The sequence below is a fragment of the Camellia sinensis genome, chromosome 1 (assembly GCF_055761805.1).
Source record: "Camellia sinensis isolate YWXY chromosome 1, ASM5576180v1, whole genome shotgun sequence".
Lineage (NCBI taxonomy): Eukaryota > Viridiplantae > Streptophyta > Magnoliopsida > Ericales > Theaceae > Camellia > Camellia sinensis.
The window spans coordinates 153,930,904-153,948,231 of NC_138961.1; the positions used below are offsets into that span (position 1 = coordinate 153,930,904).

The 17,328-nt window shown below is 36.7% G+C and overlaps 1 pseudogene across 1 annotated transcript; it reads right to left on the reverse strand.

The window, feature by feature from the left end:
• Positions 1-12,565: 12,565 nt before the first annotated feature.
• Positions 12,566-13,478, reverse strand: LOC114257260 (ethylene-responsive transcription factor ERF098 pseudogene; annotated as a pseudogene). The gene has a single exon (XR_014328754.1). The product of XR_014328754.1 is annotated as an ethylene-responsive transcription factor ERF098 pseudogene (transcript).
• Between the last annotated feature and the right edge of the window lie 3,850 nt (positions 13,479-17,328).

Here is a 17,328-nt window from a genome sequence, read left to right on the forward strand (position 1 = left end):
CAGCCCCATCCAATTTTTGAATTTTGGTCATCATTATTTGCTGTGAATTGACTCCCTGATTCATACCCTCTTCTTTGGACCCAGCGCCTACCTTACCACTTCCCATACACACCATAGCTTCAGCTAGTGCATATTTCCCATCATAACCCCTACGTATCATATCTGATCTACCAGCCACTGTTTCCTGAACCCCGCTGACCTCATCATCTTCACCAACCACCTCATTCTCCCTTGCTATAGTACCTCTGTAATCACACATTGTCGTCCCACCATTGCAAGACACCTGATCCACCTCCACAGTCTCACAACCTTTCGATTTCAACTGCAGCATCTCCTTCACTCGGCTTTCACTAGAAGTAGGAAGCAAACACTTTGGTAGTTCTTCACAGATCCTTACTGGTATAGATTTACCTTTGAATTCCAAAACGACTACCAAATTAATCAACTCTATACATCTTGTGATTACTCATACTCTTCCATGGTGAAAATTCTGTGGGCTAGAAATATCCTCTTGGAATTGAACAACAGTCCCCCAATGGCTTCCAATGCTTCTAAAAGTCGTCACACTCCAAAGATTAATTGGTATGCCAAAGCAATTTAGCCAGACACATCTCTCTTGCTCCTCAAATTGGCTCTTCCCGCACTCATCAACTGAATCACAACACTTCTTACCCCACTTGCCTATTTGTTCCTTCCCTTCCTTCATCTGTTGAATTGAATTAAAAGTTAGCACTAATATTCTTCCTCTATTGTCCCTAACAATAACATCCCTCATTCCCCTATTATGTAGTTCTGCTTTGAAAGCCTCCACAGCTAAGAAGCTACTCAACTTCACCACTAAACTTTTGTCAAGCCATCTGTTTCCTTCTTCATAAGCTCTGATCACCACATTCTCACTGTCACATACTCTTCCTCTCACTAATGCTTCTGCATATGACTGCTTAGCCCCATTATCCTGCTATTGTTGCCTTTGAGGCAGCTGATGCATCGCTCTGCCTTCATCCCCTCTGTTTAGCATCCCCTTCTCTCGATGACCCAGAGCATGAGGTTTTTGAAACTCTACTCTTTAACTTTCAGCGCCTTGTTATCACACCACAAACCATCAGCCTTTTCAATCACCATTTCTACCGCCACCTCACAATCGTATCGCACAAAACCAAATCTGGAACCTAAAACTCTTCTCCTCTTCCCTGGTGTGAATGCATCCTTTACAACGCCAAACTTTCTAAAATGACTGAATAAACCTTTAGCATCCATGGACTCAGGGATGTTGTCCACGAAAATGGTAATCACCTCTGTCTTCTTACAATAACCATCCTGATTTCCTACCACCCTCCTTCTGATCACACGAATCCAACCACCATTCATATTTAAGGTCTATTTTCATATTTATATGTTCTTATCCCTATTAATTATTGATGGCATCTAGTTTTTATTATTCATGAGAATTGAGGTGTAATTATCTACAAACTAAAATCAAACGCATTGATGATGACAAGAAGGTTGAGAGAGGAAAGGTATTCGACAGGAGAAGGCAGGGTAGGCTTAAACCTAAATGAGAATGGGATGGGAAGGAAGAAGATGGTGATGGGGAATGGGGAAGAAGTTGATCAACCATCAATAGAGAACAAGGGTGATCGGTCGAGGCAAGGGTGATAATTGATAGATCAAGGTAGATTAGATGACAATTGAGGGGAAGGGCGATGATTAATGCAAATTCTTGTACCAATTAGATGTTTTGTGGTAGAGATAGGTAGCGTTGGTGTTGGTGTTGGTGTTGTAGAGAAAATAGGGAGAGAGTAGTACAATACACATTTTACCTTTGAAAAATGATCACGTGTTGTCTTAACATGTATTATTGATTGGACTGAATTGATACAAAATTTAAAATTCAAAGTCAAATTAAATAAAATTGAAACTATATGAAACAAATTGACACCAAAATAAATAAATAAATAAATAAATACATGGAATATCATATAATTTGTCCATAAATAAATGATACCATTAGTAAGACATATCACTATCTCTGCTGAGTCTGGCCCGGAGGGAGATGGATCAGTATGGAGGATGGATCCCAGTTGTAAGGCAGAGAGGCAGACAAGGAAGAGAGAAGAATGAAGGATGTACAAGTGTCTTCACAATCTTTATGGATAACATACCAATCTCAGTGAACCCGAAGGGACTCCACAATCTATTCACTAAGTTTGGTATGGTGAAGGATGTATTCATTCCGAATAAATGAAGACGGATCACAAATACAAGATTTGGTTTTGTTAGGTTTGATTGCAGAGTGGCGGCAAATGTTGCAGTGCAAAAAGGAAATGGACTCTGGGTGGATGATAAGGCAATAGTGGTAAAGTATGCCACATTTGGTAAGGAAACAAGGGGGGAGGGAAAGGACTAAGAGAGCTAGTGCATCCTCAGGGAAGAAATCAAAATGGCCAATAAGGGGAAGACAGAAGGTGGATCGATGTGTCTACAGATCACAAGTCATATGCTGAGGAAGTAATAAGCAAAATGTGGCGTGGAAGAGATAACATCACAGTGAAGGCGGATGAAATAGGGAATGGGTGGTTGTATGAAAGTGTAGTGGTGCGCTTGAAGGAGAATTATGCTAACACTAACTTGAAGAAGGAAATTGAAGCAATAGGTGCGGAGGATGTGTTGGTAAGAGAAAGTGGGTGCCAAGATGTGGTGTTCGCTTTTAAGTCAGTGGAGGAGATGGCACTTAAATTGAACCCATTAAGGAATTGATCATGGACTGGTGTGAGTTTATTTCTGAAAGGAAATCTGGTATGGTGTTGGAGCAGGAAAGGAATGTTTGGCTAAGTTGCTATGGGATTCCTTTGAATCTGTGGAATAGTATCAATGTAAAGAGGATTGGTGGGTTATGGGGGAAGTTTATATGTTTTGAGGGGGACATGAATCAACCAAGGTCCTTTGTGTGTGCTAAGATAAAGATTTCCACGAATTGCATGGAACCAATTAAGAAGGTAGTTAACTTGGAGTGCAAAGGTATGATACATTTAGTGAGAGTCTGTAAAGAACAAGTGGTGCTGGCTAAAATGACAAAAATGGTGTGCCAATGCTAGAAGAATCAAGAGCTGGAAGAGCTGGGTAGTTCGAATGCTATAGATGAACATGGAATAGAAAGGGGTAACAGTGTAGCGGACGAGGATGATGACTTGGAGTCTGACTCAGACCATGCTCTGGCATTGTTGGATGATGTGGCTATAGATATGAAGGCACTTGGAGGAAGAAAGAGTGAGGAGGTGGAGCATGAAGTGTGTTACAAAAGTGACACTGTAGTTGCAGAGTCCAGAAGTGGAGCGGGGATAGTAGTGGGTATGGGGAATCACAATATAGGGCTATCAGCTGGTGCAGAGGCTTGCAGGTTCATGATGGGAATGGAAAAACACAATGTAGGGTCTGCAGTTGGTAATAAGAAAAGCCAGAGCATGGATGCTCATGTATCTACAGCAGGCTATATTAGAAGTTTAGGGGGAGCTAGTCCATCTAGACCTGGAATTGATATCGAAGTGGTGATGGGCCATAACCAAGGGCCTAGTCAAGGAGTTGGGCTACAACAAACCCAACAGTGCAAAAATGGGCTAAAGGGGCAGGCAAGTAGTATTAAGAAGGGGACTGGTGAAGCTAGGCTGGCTGTGCAAAGTTCAAGTGTTTCTGAAGACAAGGAGGTGGAGCCCAACAGTAGACCTGTAAATTCCAAGAAGGGGAAGAAGAAGGTTAGCTATAAAAAACAAAATGGGAATCAACTATTTAAGAAGGGTCCACTTAGTCTACTCAGAACGTATGGTCAGAGAGAGACCTCAACAAGCTGATCAGTCCCAAAGGATACAGTTTGGAGAGCAGCAGTAGCAGCAATATCACTATTAACCTCGGTAGAGAATGGACTAGATAAAGGAAGGTGTGTACTTAATGAAGCCCAAGCAACATTGAAAATGAGGGAGGTTCTGGGAGTGCAGTTTAATGGAAAAAGAGGATGAAGTGTTAAAGAAAATTGTGGGTCTTGAGCTAAATGGTCAAGGAAGAATTAGAAGGGGGGGATAGTGGTGGAGCTTAAGTAGAATACCAGCTGGGGTGAAGCTAAGGAGTTTTCTTTGTTTTATAATGATAATACTTACATGGAACATAAGAGGGTTGGGTAAGAAGGTAAAGCAAGAAAAGATTAGGAAGTTATTGAAGGAAAGAAAGGTGGACATGGTAATAATGTTCCAAGAAACTAAAACATTTGCCATATCTGAGGATGAAGTTCAATTACTATGGGCTAGAGAAAATATGGAATTTATGGCTGTAGATTCCGAAGGAGCAGCTAGAGGGCTACTGTGTGTTTGGGATCCAAATGCTTTCCAGATTTCAGAGTGCTGCAGCAATAGGGGGTTTATAATACTATCAGGTACCTTCTTTAAGTCTTTTGAGTGCACTGTTGTAAAAATCTATGCACCTAATGAAATGGGTCTAAGAGGGAAACTCTGGGACAGTTTAGTAAAGTTAAGGGAGGATTTCCCTAAGCCTTGGTGTCTAGGTGGGGATTTTAATGAAATAAGAAACATTGGTGAAAGGAAATGATGCTCAAGGAGAGATCGAGGAATGAGGGAGTTTAATGAGTTTATTGACAGGTGCGAAGTGTTAGACTTGCCACTGCTTGGAAGAAAGTTTACCTGGTGTAACTCAACTGATGGTGAAAAGTGGAGTAAAATTGATAGAGTGCTAATTGATCCTAAGTGGTTGGAGGTGTTCCAGCTGAAGTTGTGGGGCTTGCCTAGACTGCTATCTGATCATAGCCCTCTAATACTGATGGAGGATGAGAGGGACTGGGGTCCAAAACCCTTTAGGTTTCAAAATGTATGGCTTTTTCACAAAAACTTCCACTCTTTTTTGGAAAAAAACCTGTAAAGAGTCTGCTGTAGTGGGGTGGGTTGGGTATATTCTGCTGGAAAAATTAAAAAACTTTAAGATTGGTCTAAAGAAATGGAATGTGGAGGTGTTTGGGAACATTACTAATAAGTTGAAAGCAACAGAGGCTGAGTTACACAGGTTAGAGCTTGTTGCTGAGGCTAGAGATCTTGATAACGCAGAAAGAAGGAGGAGGAGAGAGGTTAGAGGTGAGGTGTGGAGATTGAGCAAGATGGTGGAGAGATTGCGGTCCCAAAAGTCAAGGATGAATTGGGCATTAATGGGTGATAGGAACACAAGATTCTTCCATGTCATGACAAAATGTAGACAATCCAGGAATGAAATAAATTCAATCTCAAAGGAGGGGTGATATATAAGGATCCTTGTCTTGTGAAGAACAAAGTGTTTTAACATTTTCAGAGCCATTTTTTGGAAGAGTGGAATGGGAGACCTGGACTAGGAGGGTCATTCAACTCAGTGCATGGAAGTGGAGATTTTAACCAGTTGGAAGCAGAGTTCTCAGAAGCTGAGATTAAAGCTGCAGTGATGGATTGTGATGGGAATAAAGCACCAAGGCCAGATGGTTTTAATATGGGATGCTTTCAGAAATTTTGGAAAGTGATGAAGATTGAAGTGGTCAAGTTTGTGAATGAATTTCATAAGAATGGCAAGCTGGTAAAAGGAATTAACAATTCTTTCATCACCCTTCCTGTAGGGTTAATTGACTATAGACCTATAAGCTTGGTGGGATCAATATATAAGATTATAGAAAAGTTATTGTCTCATAGGGTAAAAGTAGTGATGCCTCATATAATTAGTGAAACACAGACAGCGTTTCTAAGTGGGAAGAACATCCTAGATGGGGTATTACTTGCTAATGAATGGTTGATGGGTGGAAGAAGGAAAAGAGAAAGGGTCTTGTTATCAAGTTGGATTTTGAGAAGGCATATGATTCCATTAATGAGGGGTTCTTACTCTCTTTGATTTCTAAGTTTGGTTTTGGGGATAAATGGATCAGATGGATCAAAGAATATGTAACATCTGCGAGAATATCAGTGCTTGTTAATGGGTCTCCAACAGAAGAATTCAGTCCACAAAGGGATCTACGGTAAGGGGACCCTTTGTCTCCTTTTCTGTTTAACTTGGTTGCTAAAGGATTACACATATTGTTGTCTAGAGCCCAGGAGTTAGGTCTGATTCAAGGGGTCAAGGTTGGATCAAATAGTGTTATACTTTCCCATCTTCAGTTCGCAGATAACTCCCTATTATTCTGTGCAACAGAGGTTGAAGAGGTAAGGCATCTGAAAAGGGTGCTAAGATGCTTTGAGTTAATGTCTGGATTGAGAATTAACTATCATAAAAATGTAGTGTGTGGGGTGGGGGTCTCAGATGATACCATGGACTGTTTTGCATCAGTTTTGAATTGCAATGTAAAGTCCTTACCCCTTAGATATCTTGGGCTACCTTTAGAAGCCAATCCAAGGAGCAAAGCTACTTGGAAGCCTGTCCTAGATAAAGTTAGATGTAGGTTGGCTGGTTGGAAGAGGAAGCTACTGTCATTCGCTGGGAGACTAACTCATATGAAAGTTGTATTGTCTGCACTACCAGTGTATTATCTGTCCCTCTTTAGGATGCTTGAAGGAGTTGCCAAAGAAATTTAGAGGTTGCAAGCTGTCTTTTTGTGGGGTAGGTCAGAACAAAGAAGGAAAATCCATATGGTTAGATTGGGGGATGTGTGTAAAAGTATGGATCAAAGAGGTTTGGGCATAAGGCGGATGAGAGTGGCAAATATTTGTTTACTTGTAAATTGGTGGTGGAGGTTCAGTTGTGAGAATGAAGCTCTATGGAAAAAGGTTATATGCAACAGGTATAAGTTAAAGGTGGATAGCTGGTTGCCATCTGCTACATCTAGCAGTAACTCTTCAGTGATATGGAAAGGTATCACTGTTCTTGCTAAGTAGAGCAACAATCTGCTAAAAGTTTTCCTAAACAACTTCCAATTAAAGGTTGGGGATGGTAGAAGAATAAGCTTTTGGAATGACAAGTGGTGTCAGCAACTGTGTTTGAAAGTGGTATTCCCAGGCCTTTATAGGCTGTCTCTAGAGAAAAATGACACATTGAGAGATATCTTTGATAGGAAAGATACAGTAGGGGTGTGGAATCTATCATTCAGAAGAGTATTGTATGTGTGGGAAGAGGTAAAGCTGTAGAATCTATTAAATCTGCTAGCAGCAGGTCCCGCAATGTGCCTAGACCAGGTGGATAGACCTATTTTGTTAGCATCTAAGTCAGGTCAGTTCTCTGTGGCTGCAATGTACAATGCAGCTGTGCATAATTTAGGCCCAACACTTAGAATTTGTAAATTGGTGTGGCTGAGATTTATCCCTCCTAAGGTCCAGGTGTTTGGGTGGTTAGCTTGGAAAAAGAGAATCAATACAGTTGAAATCTTACAAAGAATCGGTGTGCTTCAGGAGTCTGAATCAAACCTGTGTGTGTTCTGTAAGGCTGCCACTGAATCTGTGAATCATGTCTTAATTTGTTGTCCTTTTGTGTGGTGAGTTTGGACTGATTTGCTGAATTGATGGAGGACTCAAGGGGCATTACCTGAATCTATGGATCAGCTGCTGTTGTGGTGGGCAGGTAGGAGAACGAAGAGGTTGGAAAGAAAGATCTAGAGTGCTATTCCGTTGGCTGTGTTGTGGTCAATTTGAAAACTTAAAAATGAGTGTGTTTTTATGGCTGTTAACCTAAACTGATATGAGGTGTGTGAACTGATTAAGACTAGGATTGCTATGTGGTTGAATCCACATTTGAAGGATTTTAACTTCACAATTTATGATTTCATTTGTAATATTAGGCAGGTCAGATTGTGTCTTGGAGGAGCAGTGATGCTGTGAGTTTGAATTGAGCCTAGATAAACCTGCATTGATTGATGATTTGAATGTTTGGTGTATTTTAATGGACATCATGGTAGCATTTGTAATGTTTTTCTGTGGGGTGTTTTTGGTGAACTGTAACTAAAGGTGCTTTTTTGGTGGATTGCATCTGATATGGTGAGGACTACAACTGGTTTTTTGGTGGTCTGTTGTGAGGTAACTATTTGTTGGTCTGCATCTATTATAGCTGTAGCTATGCTGGTATGGCTGGTATGTTTGTTATGTTCTGGTTGCTGCTCTGTAGGCTGCTATATATGCTGCTCTGTATGCTCTGTTATGTTCTTGTTGGCTGAATGGAGTTGTCTCTGCCTCTGCCTGTGGCTAATAGGCTGTTGGAGTTGCCTCTGCCTGTTGTTGTGGCTGTATTTTTTGTGTTTTTTTTTTGTTCTCTTTTCTATTGGTTCCTCTCCAACTAGCGCTTGGAGCTTTCTGTTAGCTCCAAACTCCTCTTTATTGATGTATTTTATCATACCGTGTATGTTTATTCATCAATAAAGATTTATTTTGGCCGAACAAAAAAAAAAATATCTCTGCTGTGTTGCAAAAAAAGGTTCTATATCCCTGTATATACACTTATATCTATTATTTATATTATTATTTTCAAATTGTAGATATATTGTTATTTCCTCCGGGCAAATCATGTATTATATGAGTCACATCATAATGCATTAGGATGGGAACATCCACAAGCCTGCCATCTACTCAGATTCAACACATATATAGCCTAGGGCCACCTGCGGGTACCAAAGTCAACTAAGTGAAAAAACAAGGTCTATGTGAAATTTTCTTGATTAAGATTTCAACCAACATTAAAAGAAGCTGATATATATCTTTTTTTAATTTTATTTTATTAGAAAGTACAAAAATTAGTACATTATACATTCGATAATATGTACTCTCATAAAAATATATTAAAATACAAGAAGAATCTTAAAAGAGATAAAAGAAAGCCCCCAGTTGATATTCAATTGGCTAGAAACTTCAATATCATGCATTTTGCTAGCTTTATCCAAATGGTGCATTTCATTACTAAGAGTATCATGAAATATATAGAAAATGACAAAAAAATTAAAGAGAAAATATTCGTATGGTTCTTAAAATATGTGTTTCGTCTTATTTCATCTTTCGAGTTCTAATTTTTGATAGGTGTATCATCACATTGAAGAGTGCTCTAGCTAAATCTAAAGAAGATCAAGTGCATCGACGTATGCATTAGCATCAAGCTACTTGAGTTTGTTAGATAGGTAGTTACAAAGTTAGTTAGATAGTGAGGCTTATATAAACAAGAGTTGTACTTGAGAATTCCAAACTCCCCAAAATAATATCAAAGAAATGGGAAGTAAAAAAAATAATAGAGTGAGGGAAAACTGACACTGGTAGTAGGAATAATAGCACAAAGAATGTTTATTAGATCAAAATGTATATGTATTTAAGCTCTAGACATTTACAATAATTATATTGGAAAATTTAATTTCAAAATATTTTGAATGATGCCGAAAATGTCATATTGTGCTGGTAATAAGTCAAGGTCTAAGGTTGTCTACCATTGTGAAGTGAGTATAAAATTGTCTTAGTGTAAGAATGAATGTGTCATGAGTTGAGTTGTATAAGCAAAAGAGAAGAATAGTGAAAAGCTTCCAGGAGTGGGTAAACAAAAGCCCCACTTTTCAAATAATGGTGTCAGTCGTCAGAGCTTGCCAAAAACTCAAACATGGTATTACTGTTCGTTGTGTTCATAAACTAGGTTTAAAAAGAAAAATAGAGCAGCTACTAGAGAAGAATCAAGTTTGTCTTGGTAGCTAGCGAATTCCAATAACAGAAAAGAAAAGAATGGATAATTTTTTATGAACAATTGAAACTTTCATTGTTATTTAATTATGATCAGATACAGTATATGTTTATACAAATGAGTAAAACAGATTAGTGTAACAACCTGCTAACAAACCAATCCTAACAAACTCCAACTGCTAACTAGCTTGAGCTGAATCTTGTGAGCCATAGGTTGGAGCCATAGCTGCTGGTGTAGCTGCCAAGGTAGTCTGATCAATTTCATTTTTTTTTTCTTTCTTTTGAACAGCAAAAAAGAGACTTTATTGATGTAAGAATAGAATACAAGATACAAAATAAAATATACTAATAAAGAAAGGCAAGTGCAAAAACATCATGATGGGTTAAATCATCCAAACTAGGTTGGCACCAAAGAGACCATCCTATCATTTGCTAGTACCTCCAAAGTTGGCGAGGAACCAACCAAAAAGACAAAATAAACACCTCAGCACCCCTAGAGTTGGTGAGCCCATCTTATCGATTTTCAATTGATCACATATTTTGAAAATTTTGTGTTTTTTCAATTATAACTTTTAGAGTGCTGAAACTTGCATATATTTTTAAGCATGCAATTTATGGTGTGATGTTATTATAAGCCCAAACAATTGCAAGTTAAACAAATAGAGAAGAAAAATAAAGTGCATCGAAGATACTTAAGGAATCAATACATAAAGAAGAGTTTGGAAACATTATGAAGTCACCAAATCAGATATGAAAAAAAATCAAATAAAAAAAAAAACTTCATTTATTTTTCATAACTAAGAGAAGATATTTTTAGCAATTGATTACTGTGTCCAAATTTTGTAGAAATGTTAGTGAAAATGGAAAAGAAGAGGGCAAGGTAAATAAAAAGAATGAAGAGAAGTTTAAAAAATAAATAAAAAATAAAAATAAATAAAATTAAAAATAAAAAAAGATAAGGAAATGAAGTGGATGAAAATGTTGGATTGAAAAGAATAAAAAATTGCATTAGTCAAAGATGAAGAAAAATTTGAAAAGCAACACAATGCAATTTTTATAAAAGTTGGCAAGAACAGTTGCTATGAAAGAAGGATTTCTCACCTACCACCCAAAAAAAAAACAAAAGTTGAAGAAGAAAATGATTTCTCTACTAAATGGCTAAGTGGCCATATTTGTATGATAGCATGAATAATGGAAATCTAAAAATCTCAAATATTTACTTTGGTAAGGAGATTCATGTTTGATACAAGTTGTGTAAGCATTGAGCAAATTTTTGATCCACAAGATCAAGTGAAAGAAAAGTTCAACAAGCATAAAGAAATGAAAGAATATGAAGATTCACCGCAAGCTCGTGGGAAAAAGAAATTCAAAAGCATATGCAAGAAAAAAAGTTGAAGCCAAGCATATCCATAGAAATTGCCACAAAGATTGTTTCTTTCAAGAGTATTGGAAATTCAGAAGATTTCAAGTTCAAGAAGAAGAGGAAGAAGCATTTAAAATATGTCTTTAAGGAGTTTAAGAAGTTTTCACATCTCTAGAAAATGAATATTTAAAATTTACTAATTAGGGTGTTGGGAAAAGTAATTTCAAATTTTCAAAATATTTAGTGTCTAAAATGATGGGAAAATGTATTAGAATGTGTGAATGAGTCAAGATCTTTCATAGTTCCAAGGAAATCTATAATCATTAAGGAGTCTATAATTATCCTAATCTATGGGAAGAAAAGTGAAAAGCTCCTATGGGTGAGAAAATGAAAAGTCCCCAAATAATAAGACGTGAAACAAATCCTCAAACATTGTAGAAGTGAAAACCTCACCAACGTTTGTTGCAAGAAAAATTCAAATACAGTAGAATTTTTTTCAATAATGATACAAGAGCTTGTCGAAAATTCCAACAAATTATAGGACTATAAAATGTCAACAACCACTCTACATCCACAGACACATAACAAAGAAATTTAGTGATAAAAATAATAAATAATAAGCAACAGAAGAAGAAGAAGAATATAGCTGATCAAAAAGGAAGAAGAATGGTAGAGTGAAAGAACTTTCTGAAACAATTAGTAAAAGATTAGATACTGGCATTTTCCTTTATCTTATTAGAAAATTCCCAACTTACATAAGATATTTTGATTTTATTAGAACAGTATCAAACATTGAAAAACTACAAATTTTAGTAATCTAGCTTGATTTTGCTTTTGTCAGACACAACTTCACCTGAAACACTTGAGAGGCTCTTAAACCAAACAATCTTTCTCTTCTATTCTTTAATGGAAATTCATAGAGCATTGTTTCTTTATTCTCTACAAAAATTTCTTTATGCAATTAAATGTCCCAATTTTGGGTTGTAAAGAAGGCATAAAATTTGAGGTTTTCCATGATAGCCTGAGATGTTTTCATAAATGTATTAAATTTTAGAACCATCTTATTCCTCCCGACTAAGATAATTAGGCATAAAATTAGAGTTTGGATAGGAATATGATGACTCTAAAATTAGAGAGAACCACGATGTTCTCATTGAATGCATTAAAACTCAAAATGTAATTTATAAAAAAAAAATTATCTAATTAAGTAGCTAAACCAGTATATATGTTTTGCACAAAGTAGCAGTCAGTGTGTTAATTTTTTTTTTTTTATCAACAAAGAATAATTTTATTAAAACGAAGGAATATTACAATTGAGAAGGTCTAGTAAAAATTGCATCATAGTTTAAAAAGTGCATCCGAACTATGTTGGCATCTACTTTCAAGTCCAATCATGTGCATATCAAGACCATAAGACAAGTCAACGTTTCTCCATAAATTTGAATCTGAAATCTCGCTCGCGCAATTGCCCTCTCTATGAGCACTTGAACAATTGCCCTAGATTTAAATCGGTATAGATATACAATTTTGTTTTTTAGGTAAAAGTAACAAGAAGAAATAATGGAATTGCTTTATTTGATTTAGACATGAGATGAGCATATACAATATATATATAGTAATGCTGTAATAGGTGATTAGCAAGATATATGCAAGTATGATAGGCATGAATGATATGGAAGTGCATAGTAGAGAAGAGTGATGTATTATTGAGTCAAGTTCCATGAGTAGGTCTTTAAGATGAGCTCAAGAGCTCATCTAAGAGATCAGCTCCTAGGTCCTCAAACTCAAATACCAACATATTTGCTGCTGCTGCTGAGTTGGAAGAGGAGGAGGAGGAGGACCCACCATTCTCACAACTGCTGCTGCTGGACTTCGTCGTCTTCATGTCACGAAGCGATTCCTGGACTCTGTCAGCAGGAAAGTTGAGGCAAGCTGATTCGCCTCGCATCACAAATGCAGCTTGGTCATAAGCCAAAGCAGCCTCCTCTGCAGTAGTAAATGTTCCGAGCCATACACGCACTCCTTGCCTCGTTGAATCACGTATCTCCGCTGCATACTTTCCCCATGGCCGCTTCCTTACCCCTATGTACCGCCTTTCCTTTCCTGCCTCCTTTTTCGCCTTTGAAGTAAACCCTTCTTCATCATTAAATCCTTTACAAGAATCAGTTTCCAAAGATTTTTCCTTCACACTCTCATCAGCTAGAAGAACATTGGCTTCCGAGGGAAGAGAATCGTTACGAAAATTTATCTCAGCGAATGGAGATTCAGGCATGATGTCAAACCTAAGGTATTGAGAATCTTCCATGAGTGAATCGATGGGCTCAAATCTGGTCTGAAATCTTTTCGCCTTTGATTCAATCCCTTTGAATGCCTAAACTTCAAACAAAGAAAGAAGAAGAGAAGAAGCTAGAGGATGAGATTAAATTTGTCAAAGATATCGGAAGGTATAAGGTTCTCTTCAACACAAACAAGATGTCATTTGCATTTGTCCCTTGTATGTATATAAAGAAGTTGTGGGGTTTTCTTTCTTTCTTTTATTATTCTTCTTCTTATTATTATAAAAATAGTTGGTGCACAATAAGTATTTATCCTCACTTGCCACATTTGAATTTTAGAACTTCACTATTTTAGTTGATTTTTTAATTATTTCAATTTGGCTTAAAAATTATGTTTGGGATGATATAGTTGGCATTTTTATTTATTTATTTATTATTTTTTATAATTGATTTGATAATTGTGAGAGAAAAAATTAAATGATTATAGTTTAAGTGCGATATTTTGCCTTATTGATTATTTTGACATATTTTTCCTTTATTAACTATTTTAGGTAAAAAAAAAAAAATACACCAACCCAACTTCCCAAACATCCCCAATATAAACTATACAGTGTAATTTTTGTATTATAATTTTGTGTATCTAATATTTTTGTAATTATTTTTCAGAAATGCTATGAATAATGAAAAGTTATTCCAAAATCTATCCTAAAACGAGTTGTATGATGTATATTTAAAATTAGTGAGGTATGGACTATATCCAAAATAATTGTGATGCATAAATGTGTTTTTCTGAATTTATAGTATAGTTATATCCATCATATTAGTTCATGTGGACAAGCAGAGCATCCATAACAGTTTCCTTTTTTTTTATTATTTTTTTTTTAAAAAAAATTATTTTTTTTAAAGCAAAGAAAAGATAGATTAATGGCGGAACTCTAAGAGATTGTTTGAGATGATCTAAAAAAATATGGTTTTGTTTAGTTTAGGTGTTTTGGAAAGATAGTTAAAAGTTATTTTTTGACTTTTTTATGGGAAAAAGAAGCGGGTTAAAAGTTAAGAAGTGACTTTTAACTCACTTCTCAAAATAGCCTTTTGTCCTTAGAGTCATGATTCCAACAAAAAGCAAACTTTTCAAATCATTTTTTAAAATTCATAACCAAGTACACAATTCAAAATTACTCAAAACTCAATTCAAAAATTAATTTCAAAACTCATAGCCAAACACACAACTCAAAATTTAAAACTCAAAACTCTTTTCAAAACTCTTTTGATGATATAGTGTTAAAGATAGTCAGTGATGAGATTGTTTAATTCTTGTTACAAAAAATCTAAAAAAATTAATTTCTATATTTAAAAAATATCTACAAATATAATTTTTTTTTTTAAATAACATGTTGCAATCGCAAAAAGAAAAATAATAAATAAATAAAATTGCACTGTTCTGATCAATTGGCTGGATGTCCGGGCGAACGACAGGGTAAACCCAACCCGCTCTTTTTAAAATTTAAAATTCAAAAACTCCTTTCAAAATACTTTTCAAAACTCATAACCAAACAAATTTTCAATTACTCAAAACTCAACTCACAATTTCGCACTCAAATCATAACTCCAAAAAAAGAATCACAATTTCAAAACTAAACCAAATGTAGCCTAATTTTGTTACTTTTATGAAATAATGTGCAAAAAAATAGAGAGGCAATGTAATTCAAAAAAAGATAAAAAGAAAAAAAAAGTGTGCAAATATCCAACATACCAAACAAGCTCTAAATTAAAATTAAAAAAATTATATATGTATATATATGTTCTATGATCGAGTGTCCAGATCAATTTACGAATGCATCGACTAATCTTGGGATCCAAGCAAAGCGTCCCTCCAAAAGAATCAGTCAAATCTTAGGAGAGCCCACAGATGTGGCGCTAAGGAGTTGAACTTCAGATTTAGAAAAAGCACATCTTTAACTATCAAGTTGCACCTACTAAGCTAATCTCTAAAGGTTAATATATAAATATATAATCTAATTATTTAATTTATTTTTTCTTTGATTGACTCTGTCATCAATTCTATGTCCCTTAAGTCAATCCTTAATAGACAGGATTATTCATATAGGAGTCCATGTAGTTTTCACTTGAAACAGTTAACAGCTGAGAGATTCATGATTTGAATGATAGAACCATTACACTCTGTAAAAAGTCCAAACTTATTTTTATAATTTTTTTTTTTTTGAACGAAGAAAAGAATTATCTTAGGTATCGTCATGATCCGTGGGCCTAGACCCTTGGATAGCTGGTGGCTAACCTGATTTAATCCAACTCATAGGAAGGGACCCACCACCGAGACACCAACAGAACTCAATCACAAGCCACAGCCGACCTCATGATTTGATCGAAGTACAGAATAAGATCTCGACAGAAAACCACTGAAATTATCCAGTATTTCAATCCCTTCAAAAGTAGAACCTAGATTATATCTATGAAGAATGATGCGTTTTCCACTAAGTCACCATCCCTAATGGTAACTGTAGACGTCCCCGAACGCTCCCGGGAGGGACGAGCTCCCGTTCTGTTCATTTGAGGTCACTACAGCTCAAGACTCTTCAAATTGTCACGGTTCAAAATCTGAACCAAAGAGTCCAAATCCGGCAAATCGTTTTGAGAAAAACAGATTTTTTTGAAAGAAGTGCCAAACATAGACTGCTTTGCCAGATACAGAGTCGTCACCTAAATATTTTATTTTGGAAAATTTAGGAAACCTTGACTCGTTTGCCTAAGGCCACGTGTCCGTCATCACCAAAGTTGCCTCGGCTCGGGAACTTGGGTACGATTAGGGAAGGTTACTTCGTGAGCACCCCGGCTCGCCCGGTCAGAGACCGGCCTCTACTAACCATGATATCTATTTTTGAAAACATTGTATGTTCTTATTCCGGTTATTAGCCTAGGTTACTATGTGATGCGCACAGCATACAAGTATAGACTGAGTCGCCTGAATTGGAACAAAACATTTCGTGTTTGTTTTTTGAAAGATGGTTTGCTACTCGCAAGTAGGCTTAAAATGCAGATTTTGCCACCCTCGGGTGGGCTTAGAAAAGATGGTTTTGCCACTATCTAGTGGGCTTAAAACTCATAGTCAATGATTTGTTCCAATCCAACTAACCCAACCTTCACCCACAGGCATTCAGGCAGTTATATCACATAAGCAATTAGCCATATGGTAAGCATGCTATTCATGGCAGTCACTCACACGCATGCAAGGATGCTAAAGCATAAAACTTACCAAGTACTCCAAGCCAAAATGGAAACCACATTAGAAATCATGCATGATCCTAAGTATACAGAAATGCCTAATGCAACACATGCAAAAATGCAAACTATAGCAGGCTCGGCTATTCTAAACATGGCATATGGAATGCTACAGCTAACATGTATTCAACTTGGAATTGAAATACAAATGCAGTTAGTATGATGCGCCGAGCCCGGTGCATGCAAAACAGATGAATGAATGCAAACATGCTATCATACTGTATGCTAATTGAAACATGCCCTAATCTAACCATCTTAAGCAGGTAAATAAAAGGGAGAAAGACGTGGGGTTGGGAGACATACAACACACACACGCACACTTATTACAGTTGTACCCTCGCGCCGAGGGTCGAATAAATATACAGTCCCGAATAAAAGAAAATTACAGTCCAAATATTACAGTCCGAATAATGTACAAATTCCTAATTAATTAACGAATTAACTAAGAAAGCTGTAAAACTGGCTTGCAAGCCAGGGACTGCCTTACTTCTGATGTATGATGTGTGTTTAGGCTGCCTTGCGCGGAAATCCACTGGGATGCCTCAATTAGCCTCTGTTGGCACCTGTTCTTGAAATGCGTGCCAAGCCTCGGAAGACCGCTGATTCTTGATTTGCTGCAACAGAGAGCAGGAAAGGGGCATAGCAATGTATTTTCACAAATATATGCATGCCTCGATCCTCGTGCCACCAATCACGCATATCGAGGCATGATGGCCGAGGAGTCGAATTGCACAATTCAATATGAAAT